A 12,661-nucleotide genomic window follows, 5' to 3' on the forward strand; every position below is an offset into this window, starting at 1 on the left:
GCAGAGAACAGCCTGGGGAGAACACTGCACTATAGTGATTAGCATTACTGCCTCATAGCAATGAGGCCCCATTGGTGTGGAGTTTTAATGTTCTTCCCTGGTTAATGTGGGTTTCCTCTTGGTGCTCCAGTTTCCCCCAACACTCCAAAAGCATATGGATAGATTAAATGGTGTCTAACAAAGCATTTTTTACCTTAGTGTCCATGCTACAAGAAATATAGATTGTAAGGTACACTGGGGACTGTGAATTAATAAATATTCTCTGTGCATTGCTGTGTAATATTTGCACAGTACATAAAGAACAATTGGGGCAGATGTATGAAGCTCTGGAAAGTGATAAAGTGCAGAGTGATAAACGACCAACCAATCAGCTCACAACTGTCATGTTACAGGCTGTGTTTGAAAAATGACAGGTGGGAGCGGATTGGTTAGTCGTTTATCACTCTGCACTTTATCACTTTCCACAGCTTCATACATCTGCCCCAATGAACCACATTTTTCAAAGCACAATGGGATATGCTAGTAATATGTAAATAAGTTAATAAATAATATAGGTGTGCCCTTTAAAAAAGAAAAACACATTCGGTAACGTTCAGTCATTGGGAAATACAGAATTATCAATTAATGCCTTTCTGTTCTCCAAGATTTGTGCTTTCAAAAACCTAACACAACTTATACACAAATGTGATGAAACAAAAAGGAATGAATGGGAAGCAGTGTAGTGGGAAAGGGAAGCTGGGGAGCAGGCCATGCAGCAAGCCGGCCACTTCTACACAACAAGCTGAGCCGCTACCAGAGCCAAATAACACATGATAGTCAGGCTAGGGAAGGACACAGCAGCGTGCCGGGGATGGGAGTACCTGATGATGACCACTGTGCTCAGACACGTGTAATAGGGCGAGTGGCAATAAACGGCTCTCAGTACGAAGGATGCCGGGTTGCACGCACTTACCTTCGGCACTAAGTAGCCGCGCCGCGCCGCCCCGCCAGGTCCATGCACCGGCCCTTCTGCTCCCCACCTTTCACCGCTCCTCGTCAGTAGCTTCCCCTCTGTCTGGGCGCACCCAGCACCCCTCCTCCTCCGCCCAGCAGCCGCTTCCGCGTCGCGGCGGCCACACACCGCTCCACCACTCGCGAGATCTCCCGCCCGAATCCAGGCCTCGTCCTGGGCTCTGGCTGCTGCTAGTAGTCGCTGTCACGTCTGCAGTCTGCACGTCCGACTCCTATCATCAGTCACTGCTTGCAAGTGCACTTAAAATGGTTGAATTGGAAAGGAATATACACAGTTACGTAATGAATTTACAGATAGCAGGGTAGCAGCACCTACACACGGTACTGGTGCATACACACTGAGACTTGCTAGATCAACAATGAACGATTTGACCAACGATTTCATGAACGGTGCATTCACACGGTACGATCTGTACCACCATTATGCTGCATACACACGGGACGATTTTCCTGAACGATAACGATATCGTTGAATGATATATCGTTAATATCGTTAATTTTTAGGCAGTGAACGATCAACCAACGACCAACGGTGCGCTTTCCCGCATGGACGATAAAGATATCTTTCATCGTCCATACAGGCAGGCCAACTTGGACGATATTGTAAATTTTTCCTATTCAGAGATGTGGCAGGATGACTCACTGAAAGATCTATGAACGATATCTTTCAAATACATCTTTCAAGTCATTGGTGGTACAGATCGTTACGTGTGTATGCACCATTACAGTATTAAAATTAATGAAATCGTCCAAATCTGTCTGCAAACATAGTTGATGTCAGATATCGTTATCTGACATGCGGGAACGTGCATTGTTGGTCGATGCATGCCATACATGTCAAAGATATGAACGATTGAACGGTTTTTACAATAGTTATCGTTCATATCTGATAAGAAATCTGACCGTGTATGCACCATACGACGAGGGGACGATCATATAACAATCGTTATCTGATCGTCCTGCATGTGTTGGATGATCACTATGAAACATCCAACACATGCTGCAAGCCCCTTACAACTATAACGACCCGCGAACCAGTCCATGCGATAGGTAGACGTTCACTCGCAGCGCATAGACACCTCGCTAGATTGACAGGACGAGCCACCCAAAGTGTCTCCTGCACGCCCTTGTCATTTTTCAGAAAATTATGCCTCACCAAATTTATTGTGTGAGCAAAACATGGGACGTGCTGGAATTTGCCCAGATGTAATGCCCGCACAATATTGGTGGCGTTGTCAGATATCACAAATCCCCAGGAGAGTCTAAGTGGGGTAAGCCATTGGGCGATGATTTCCCTCAGTTTCTCTAAGAGGTTGTCAGCGGTGTGCCTCTTACTGAAACCGGTGATACACAGCGTAGCCTGCCTTGGAACGAGCTGGCGTTTCTGAGATGCTGCTACTGGTGACGCTGCTGTTGTTGCTGCGTAAGGCGATACATCTACCCAGTGGGCTGTCACAGTCATATAGTCCTTAGTCTGCCCTGGTCCACTTGTCCACATGTCCGTGGTTAAGTGGACATTGGGTACAACCGCATTTTTTAGGACACTGAGGACACTTTTTCTGACGTCTCTGTACAGTCTCGGTATCGCTTGCCTAATGAAGTGGAATCTAGATGGGATTTGGTACCGGTAACACACTACCTCTATCAATTGTCTAAATCCCACTGCACTAATGGCGGATACCGGACGCACGTCTAACACCAACATAGCTGTCAAGGCCTCAGTTATCTGCTTTGCAACAGGATGACTGCTGTTGTACTTCATCCTCCTCGCTAAGAACTGTTGGAGGGCCAATTGCTTAGTAAAAGAAGTAGTGGTGTTCCAACTTCCTCTGGGATGATGAACGACTCCCAGCAGCAACGGCAGCAGTAGGCGTAGTAATGCAGGATCCTCCGGAGGAATCCCGGATAGGAGATGAGTCAGTCATGCCAGTGACATGGCCTGCTGGACTACTTCCGATCCTGACTGAGGAGGAAATTGACGAGGAGGGAGTTGGTTGCAGGCGTTTGGATACAACAGGACAAAGGGATTTAGGTGTCCCTGGACTGCTTATGGTCTTAGCCACAGTATCTGAACTTGACAGTAACTTTTTATGAACGCGCCTCAGGTGACGTATAAGGGAGGATGTTCCTAGGTGGTTAATGTCCTTACCCCTACTTATTACACCTTTACATACGTAACATATGGCAAGACAGTAGTTGTCCAGATTTGGACTGAAGTATTTCCAGACCAAAGAGGTGGAATGTTTGGTCTTCTGCCCAGGCATGACTGTGATGGGCTTTTTCATCCCACGGACAACAACTGTCTCCTCCGGTGCCTGATTTAAACAAACCACATCACCATCAGAATCCTCCTCGCCAACTTCCTCCTCAGCGCCTGCTACACCAGTATCCTCATCCTGTTGTACTTCAACAGTGACATCTTCAATTTGCATATCAGCAACTGGACTGTGGGTGCTCCTTCCAGCACTTGCAGAGGGCGTGCAAATGGTGGAAGGAGCCACCTCTTCCCGTCCAGTGTTGGGAAGGTCGACTCACTTGGACACTCCTTGGGGATTTGTGATATCTTCTTAGAACACACAATTCTTTGCTGTGATTTTGCCACCTTAACTCGTTTCATTTTTCTAGCGGGAGGAGGAGGGTTTCCATCGTCATGTGAAGATGAACCACTAGTCATGAACATAGGGAAGGACCTTAGCTGTTCCTTGCCACTCCATGGCGCAAATGGCATATTGGCAAGTTTACGTTTCTCCTGAGATTATTTAAATTTGTTTTTTAAGATCATTTTACTGAACCTTGGCTTTTTGGATTGTACATGCCCTCTACTATGACATTGGACATCGGCCTTGGAAGACGACTAGTGGCAGCAGCTTCAGGCTACGAGGAAGTGGTTTTTGATCTTCCCCTATTTTATCCTCCATTATTTTTATGGAGTGCAAATTTTTTTTGAAGGGCATCGAACCCCTGCACCACACAGGATAGCACCTGTACAATATTGAAGAAGGGCAGCGGCCTACACCACAACACAGAGGACAGCCCCTGTAAAAGTTTTTTTTTTTTTGAAGGGCAGCATAGCCCTGCACCACACAGGACTGCACCTGTAAAAATGATTTGTATTTTTGGGCAATGTAGCCCTGCACCACACAAGACAACCCCTGTAAAAATTATTTGTATTTTTGGGCAGGGTGGCCAGGGAACCACACAGGGCAACCCCTGTAAAAATAATTTGTATTTCTGGGCAGCGTAGCCCTGCACCACACAGAACAGCCCCTGTAAAATGTATTTATATTTTTTGTCAGCATAGCCCTACACCACACAGGACAGCCCCTGTAAAAAATGTTTGTATTTTTAGGCAGCGTAGTCCTGCACCACACAGGACAGCCCCTATAAAAAAAAAATTATTTTAAGGCAGCGTAGCCCTGCACTACACAGGACAGCACCTGTAAAAATGATTTGTATTTTTGGGCAGCGTAGCCCGGCACCACACAGGACAGCCCCTGTAAAAATGATTTGTATTTTTGGGCAGCACTGGTGGTAGGTGAAGAGAACACCCCTGTAGGACAAGCATCCCCTGAACACAGCACTACAGCCAGCCCCAATATGGACAACAGTAGCAAGCCAGCCCCTATGTATATGGACAACAGTAGCCAGCCAACGTCAGCAACAGCTCCCTCTCTCTTCACAGTAGCCAGCCAGCCCAGTATTGTAATGTATATAATAAGTAGTGTACTACGAAGTTTATTATCACAACAGTACAGTAGCCAACAGCTCCCAGCTCCCTCCCTTTGCCAGCCCCTATATGGACAACAGTAGCTAGCCAGCGTCAGCTCCCTCCCTCTTCACAGTAGCCAGCAAGCCCAATATGTTAATGTATCACACACTAGCCAACAGCTCCCAGGTCCCTCCCTCTGCACATGCTCCACAGCCGGAATGAAAAATGGTGGTGATCGCGGGACCTTTATAGAATCCAAAACCTGCGAGAATCCAACAGCGGGATGCTGACGTTTTGCCTTGATTTCAGTTCCGAGCCAGGTGGGAAAACCCGAGCCTGGCCCTGTTCCCATCTCGGTTTTCGGAAATTCGAACCCGCTCATCCCTAATATATATATATATATTTATTTGTGCCTCTCTCCCACCTTCCACATGTGTGCCTCTGGCCACCCAGCCGTTATGAGCATCTATTCGCTTCCCCTCATCTGTGTGCCCCTGATTGGGGAGCACTACAAGTTTAATTTATACTGGGCCGCCCAAATTCTATGCAACCCTGCTTGCACCCACGTTGCTGCATCCTTGTTGGCTGGCAGCACTGGACTTTTCCAGGTGCTCAGACGCAGCCCGATCCTGGCATGACCCAGAGATGCATTGACATGACGTCACGTAGCTGCATGCCGCCTCCATCTACAGTTATGCAGTGACACAGCATGGCAGGCTGTAGTTGAATGGATTTGAATCATTCGGTTTCATTTTTTTGTTTTCCAGTGGGGGCCAGTGTTTTTTTTTTTCCTACCGGGGCCATTGTGTTTTATTTTTTATGATGGGGGCCATTGTGTTTTTTTTTTCCCTGTGAGGGCAAATGTGTTTCAATTTTTTTCCTGTGGGAGCCAGTGTCTTTTGTTTTTTTTAGTGTGAGTGTGTGTGTGTGTTTTTTTTCTTCATGTGAGGGCCAATTTGTTCGTTTTTTTCCTAACAGGGCAATGTCATCTACTACATGCTTCATGGTCTGTAGCTGCTAAATTGTTAGATTTACAGAAAACTTTCATATAGATGAGACCCAGAGAAGGTTGGATAGGACACTAGTTTTTCAAAATGAGGGGTCCCTGGGACCCACATATTTTTTGGTTCACCGCGATCACTGCAGGGTGCTACCCTCTTCCAGATCGCGGCTTCCAGAGGCACATTTATTGGGAATAAATTGAGGTAAGTCCCCTGGAACAAAACAACAAACTTCCTACACTCCCTCTAACTAGGAGACAGGAAAAAGACAGGGGGGTGGATAAGGGGAGGGGGACCTATATACCCAGAGTGGGCAGATCCGGTAGGGAAAAAACTTCCTAATACTAGGGGAAGAGGATGCGATCTTATTGTAATGGCTGCCATGAAGTAGGAAGAAAAGCAAAAGAAGAAATACCCAAATGGGTATATACAGGCGCTGGAATGAGCTGTTGATCTAGCAGCTACTACAATAAAGGGACGTCACTCCCTACAGAATGGAAAACAAAAACACAAATAGCAGCGCTAAAAATAAATAGTAAATGCAATTCGGTGCCAATATAACAGACAACAATTTAATATTTAAAATAACATGATATTATTCATGTTGTATGGAGTATAAAACAAATAGTTGTATTGACAAACAATCTCACCCACACCTTTATATTGGAAAGTCCTGATGATGACGGACTATTGATAAGTTCTTGTGAAATGGCCAATTGAAAAATGGAGGTTTGGAACGATGAAGTCCTCCTGGTATCCGCTAGAGGGATGTCCCTTGGTAAATTCAATGGGTCCTCAATGCATCGGTATCCATAGGGAACAGATTGATATCCCACCAAATATATCTCCTTTGTGGCTGATGCCTTTACTTGAAAGGTTAATGCAGGGCAATATGCTTTGTAGTCATCCGCTATAGGAAGATCCTTTTCTGCAAAATCAGTATAGCAGGTCCTCAGAATATTGCGGCATCCACATGCAAGCAACTTGCCTTTGGATATGAAGAGTCAGTGTATTAGTCCTCAAAGTGTTGCGGCCTCCACATGCAGGCAACTGGCCTTGGATAGATGGAACTCCTCCGTGTCCCAATATATATCCAAGTTAAGGTGGGTGGTGAGAAGGGTATTCAATGAAGTCTAACGCGTTTCACTGCATCCAGGTGCAGCTTTATCAAAGGTGTCTCATCAATTCTAAAGCTAGTGCTTTTATACCCCCTTAATTGGGTTTATTGATTGGCACCTGATATCAATCAGAAAGTATCAAACATTTCTAATTCACATTATCACATATAAAAAACATGAATAAATACATTTATATGTATAAAAACATACACAATTGGAAGGCACACCCATTTTGTATAAAAACAGTAACATCAAATACTATCTAATGTAACTTCCGGTTTTCCGGCATTTAGTCACATGATGTAAACATAGGTTGATCTGCACTGAATCCTTAATTAAGTGACGATCGCAGCCATCTATTTTAATATTCTCCCTAAATGGAGTTCACAGCAGAATGATTTAATTCATTTACCTGTCTAGATTGAATTTTTATAACTCCCGTGGTCTGTCTACAGCGTTCATAGAACCAATCACGTACCGCTGTCATGTATTCATGTCAGCGTAGTCACATGATATGCGATCATATGATATATACGTCACCTAACTGTGACTCCTGAACTCTATCCACACATCACGTGTCACTCTCATACGCTCATATCAAAGCGCTTCTATGACACGCGATTACGTGATATCTATACTGACCATTCATGAGCGGGTAGGTGTATATATTAGTCCCGATCATGTGTCAGTATCACGTGATCATCATTAATCTGTATCTAATAGTCACATGATTAGATTATACCTATCAGAGCACGAGTAATTCCCAAGGATTCTGGGGATTGTATTTTATTGCGCATATATATATGTACACAACAAAAAAATAAAAAAGGGGAGGGGAAGCAGACGGACAAACAAAGTGAGATTTTGATATATAAGACTGAGTGGACATATAGTATGGGCATGAATATCATACACCTATATCTCTTGGAACTATACTTGTATTGTTTCTCTCTATCTATCGTGTCATGATATCTTTCCTACTGTCATTGTGAATATTAAGCAGGATTAACTTAATCCCTAGTTACAATGAACCCTAGTATAGAGAAAATTAAATACTATCAATACACAATATTCTATAGCAAAAAAAAAAAAAAAGGAGCAAAGAGTGTCAAATCCATGTACTATACTCAGGATCTCTACATTGACCTATGTAAGTTAGAATCTCTCTACTGATAACTTAACTGATAATAGAATTAAGTTCTATCGCCTCATTCAAGCCCTCAGGATATATACAGTTCATTCTAAACATCCAGAATACCTCCTGTTTGCATAATTTTTTGAACCGATCACCACCCCGTTTGGTCACTGGAATATGTTCTAAACCTATTAATTTTAGACATTTTGGGTCTCCATTATGGTGATCCAGAAAATGTTTCGATGCACCATGTGTTACTACTTTATTTAAAATGTTCCTGCGGTGCTCAAGAAACCTACATTTGAGCATCCTGGTGGTTCTTCCAATGTAACTCAAGTCAATGTCACATCTCAACATATAGATCACATAACTACTGTTGCAATTGATTAAGCTCTTTATTTCATAGAAATCTCCCATTTTGGTCCTAACACATGATGTTCTATTCACAATATAGTTGCATGTAATGCATCTGGTATTCCCACATTTAAAGAATCCATTCGGCTTAGATTTAAGCCAAGGGATTTCCGACGATCTTATCGATGGTTGACCATCAGGTACTTTCAACATACTTGGTGCCAATAGGGTTTTGAGAGACTTGTTCTTACGAAAAATGAATACAAGTTTTGAGGGAATGAGATCACACAGGAGACGATCTTGTTTTAATATTTTTCACTTTGAGAAATTGTTTATTAAAGGTAGAGATAAAAAGCTACTTCCTTACTTTGATCTTTGGGCCTGATTCAGACCCACTCGCGAGCGGCTGTCTGCTCGCAAGTGGGTCGATGGTGTGTACTGCGCATGCGCACGACGGAGGGAGCTCCGTCGTGCGCATGCGCGAGACGCGACGAGCGAAGGACTTTCCTTCGCTCATTGTGTCTGTTCAAAGGGGGCGTGCTGTCGATGTTGATTGACAGCACGCCCCCTTTGGTGGGCGTGCCTGCCAGACGGAGGCGTTCCCAAGGGAACGCCTACCGTCAGAAGCCGGCCCCACTGACATCACTAGTGATGTCAGTGGGAGTGATTTTGGCTCTGATAGAGCCAAAATCACTCCTGGCCTTGCGGTTGAGTTTCTCAACTGCAGGCTTCTGCTCGCACTGGCGATGGTCGCGATGGTCAAGACCATCTCGACCATCATCCTGCACGCTCGTATAGGCTGTGGGTGGTGACCCACAGCTATACGAGCGTCCAGGAGGACGCTCCATATTTATGGAGGTGGGCCCTGATTCAGAGCGAGTGCTCTGGTCAGAGCGTCCGGCTCTGAATCAGGGCCTTTATCTTCTATCTCCTTCTTATTCTGCTTCAAAAGACAGGGGGGTGGATAAGGTGAGGGGGACCTATATACCCAGAGTGGGCAGACCCGGTAGGGAAAAAACTTCCTAATACTAGGGGAAGAGGATGCGATCTTATTGTAACGGCTGCCATGAAGTAGGAAGAAAAGCAATTTAATAAAAATCACATTGAAAGCCAAAAGTCCAAGGAACAAAGCTTGTTACAGATGTCCAACAGCCACGCTGAACATGTTTCAAACCGGTGGGTTCTTCATCAGAAGCATGTAAGGTTGTGTCTTGATACCCTTAATATAACCCTCTCAATTATACAAAAGTATCACTTCCCCAAGTTCCATTTCATCTGGAATGCACATGACCGCAAATGACATAATTGGAGAACCAGAAGTAAGATGGCCGCTGTACTCCTTTGTCTGCATTCCACTAAGTCACCACTTTCTCGAAACAATTCCTAGACTGCAAATGGATATTTTTATTTCACATTTGAATAAACAAAGCGTGACTCCTTCACTATATACAATTTGATCATTTACTGGAGATCTTATAATATTCCTAGTAAAATGCCAGGATCTTTTTATATCAATCTACTAAAGTGTATGGGGACCTCCAAAACTTTGAATGCAATATAAACATAAATACAATATAATCAAATTCATACAGGAAATTATTAGAGAAAACTTTAAATTCAAAGTACTGTCGAAGCTGGTTTAGTGGCTGAGACAGAATCAGTGTAAAATTAGCTTGGAGCGACGCCATCTTGCGAATGGCAACCAGACTCCATCTTAAAAATAAGAATCTGCAAGACGCCATTTTGCAACCAGTGCCATTTTAAGTTACAACTCACGAGCTAAGTACAGATGGCAATGTTTTTGATAATCTTTTTAGAAGCCATGACAGGCCCATTCTGGGGATAACCTTGCATAGAGAAATACCAAAACAAACACAGTATCAGTCAGCAACTAGAAAAACAGGAACTGTGGGTGTTTTTGCATGTAAATGGAGAGATCCCACATGTGGACAGGTGTAGCTGTGGCAATTGTAATATGGCCCAGACACTTGAATTAAATCTGCTCTTTTAAACCCATTGTCAGATAGGCTGCCACCAGCATGGTTGGGGGTCTCGGAATGGGTATGAAATTCGATTCCCGTCAGCGGCAGCCCAACATGAGCAGAGTTCGAAGCAGCGGAAGCCCGACAGCGTTGGAAATCCCGATCGTGGATAGGTGAGTATCTACTAATCTAACCCTCCTTAGGGGTGCCTAACCCTAACTTCCCCCCAAGTGCCTAACCCTAATCCCCCCTCTAAGTGCCTAAACCTAAGTCCCCCAGGGGGGTGCCTAACCCTAAGTCCCCCCCCGGGGGTGCCTAACCCTAACCCTTACTCCCCCTAGCCTAACCCTCCCGGGGGGGTGCCTAACCCTAAGTCCCCCCCAGGAGCCCTAAACCTAACCCTCCCCCCCGCGGCTGTACTACGATCGGGATGCCGGGCGCCGGTCTCCCGGCGTCGAGGAAATGCGGGCGTCTACATCTAGACGCCCGCCATTTCACCCTTGCCGGGATATGACAGTCGGGAAGCCGTCTGCCGGTATTTAGGCAGTCGGCTTCCCGATTGCATACCGGGGTCTCCACCCTGTTTGAGAGTGAAGCTAACTGCCCATAACACATTTGCATTGCAGTTTGAAAATGTTAGTAAGAAATGACATATATATATATATTAAATCCATCATAAATAGAATCACATGACACACATTAGCGAATGCACAATATCCTGCATGCGAACGCTGTTTATTAGCTGCATGCGTGCATATCTGCCCAAATCAGATAAACCTAACTAGCATCTTTTCCCAAATACCTAATACTTACATAATGCACACTCACATAAAAGGTTCCATAGCTTTAAATTATAAGATCCAAGTTTTATTCATTTATTACAAATGCTGTGAAATAAAAGCTATTTTGGTAACTAAGGTTTAATACGTGATAAGTAAGCCGTGTTTGGTATTATACTGATCTGCACTTTCTCAACAGCTTTCCGGTATCATCGGTGTGAAGATCGCAACATGCATTCCCAACTTATGGACTGTAGAGATATAAAGCACCAAAATGTATTTTGTGAAACTAACAGCTTAGATTTGCATGCAGGGGGAATAGAGGAGACAATAGGCTGTCGGAGGCTGACCTGTGTCCATTTGAATCAACCTGTTAAATATCCTGTAACAGATGCACCCGCACTGGAAACCAATGGGATCAGCAACAAACCTCTCTATTGTGTTGTCTGTTTCTGTAAGGGTATAAATGTGTGTGTTGTGACCCCAGTCTGGAGTCTTCTTGCTGACTGCTGAGTGACAGAGGTTTCTTGCTGATGCCGGTATCTGGTCCAGAGCGCGTGCGTATGTATAACTGTATCTTGTGTCTGTATAATTCTTTGCGCTAAATTGTACTTAGATCACAGCGTGTAACTGACTGTACTTTACTTGAATAATACTTTGTGCTTTGGAAATACATGTTCAAGGTGTAAAGTCTTTATTTTACTGTATGACTGCATATGCAAATAGCGTCAATTTTAGAGGTCTATAGGCAGGGCTTAGAAGGTATAGGTAGGTGCGTATAGAGGTTGAAATCCAGTATCTTTAGTTGGGGGCTCATAGTGTGAGGTCACTTACCTGTTCACGCGATAAAATACGGTTATCGATATCTCACTAAAGGGTGGATAGTGGCCACATGCAGTTTTCCCTACAACCACTCGACGCTGAGAGATCGCTATCCGTTATCATGTGAGTCAAGGTATGCTGACTAGAATCCAGGTACAAGAAAGGAAAAAGTTTGTTTTTCTTTGCTGATAGTATTTTACACTAAAAAAGGTGCTGCAGTATTGCGCACGCGTCTGAGTCGCATTTTTGTGCGCGTAATAGAGACGCACTTTTGCGTACGCAGCTAACGTTAAGTCATACGGTTGTGTAGTAGTCGCATTATTGTGTATGCAACTAGTCGCACAATAGCGTATACGTACTTCCGGTAGTGCTGTCACGTGTTTAAACAAAGCCGATAAGGTCACATTGTCAGTTGTTGCCAATAACTGGGTTAACGTGTATTTTTCTGCGCAGGAAAAATGTGTGTAACTGTGAGTACTTGTTTAGGGTGTAACACGGGACCTAAATGCTAAGGGTATCGTAGGACCCTTAAGTGCTAGGCGTAACGAACGGCCTAGTGACTCGGTAGCAGCTTATCGTTTACTTTACACAAAGCAGGTGTATGGGTTGTTATTTTTGTTAGGGTTCGGCTCCTGGCGTGATTATAGCGTTCAGTAATCAATGTGTGATCTGTTAGGCTTAATTGAACACGATAATTGAACCGCATAATTTTGGTTAGATTATGATTGTGAGCTAGTGAGAGGGTGGACG

At 44.2% G+C, this 12,661-nt stretch overlaps 1 protein-coding gene across 2 annotated transcripts in view; it reads right to left on the reverse strand.

Annotated features, from left to right (window-relative positions):
* Positions 1 to 1,316, reverse strand: part of NRAS (NRAS proto-oncogene, GTPase) — a 29,834-nt gene extending 28,518 nt beyond the window's left edge. Inside the window, exon 1 of one of the 2 annotated variants that reach the window (XM_088446305.1) lies at positions 953 to 1,316. The gene's annotated coding sequence lies outside the window, so the exon portion shown is untranslated. The other variant, XM_088446306.1, reaches the window with a different exon arrangement.
* Positions 1,317 to 12,661: the final 11,345 nt, after the last annotated feature.

The sequence above is a fragment of the Taudactylus pleione genome, unplaced genomic scaffold (genome assembly GCF_031769625.1).
Source record: "Taudactylus pleione unplaced genomic scaffold, aTauple2 ptg000396l, whole genome shotgun sequence".
NCBI lineage: Eukaryota > Metazoa > Chordata > Amphibia > Anura > Myobatrachidae > Taudactylus > Taudactylus pleione.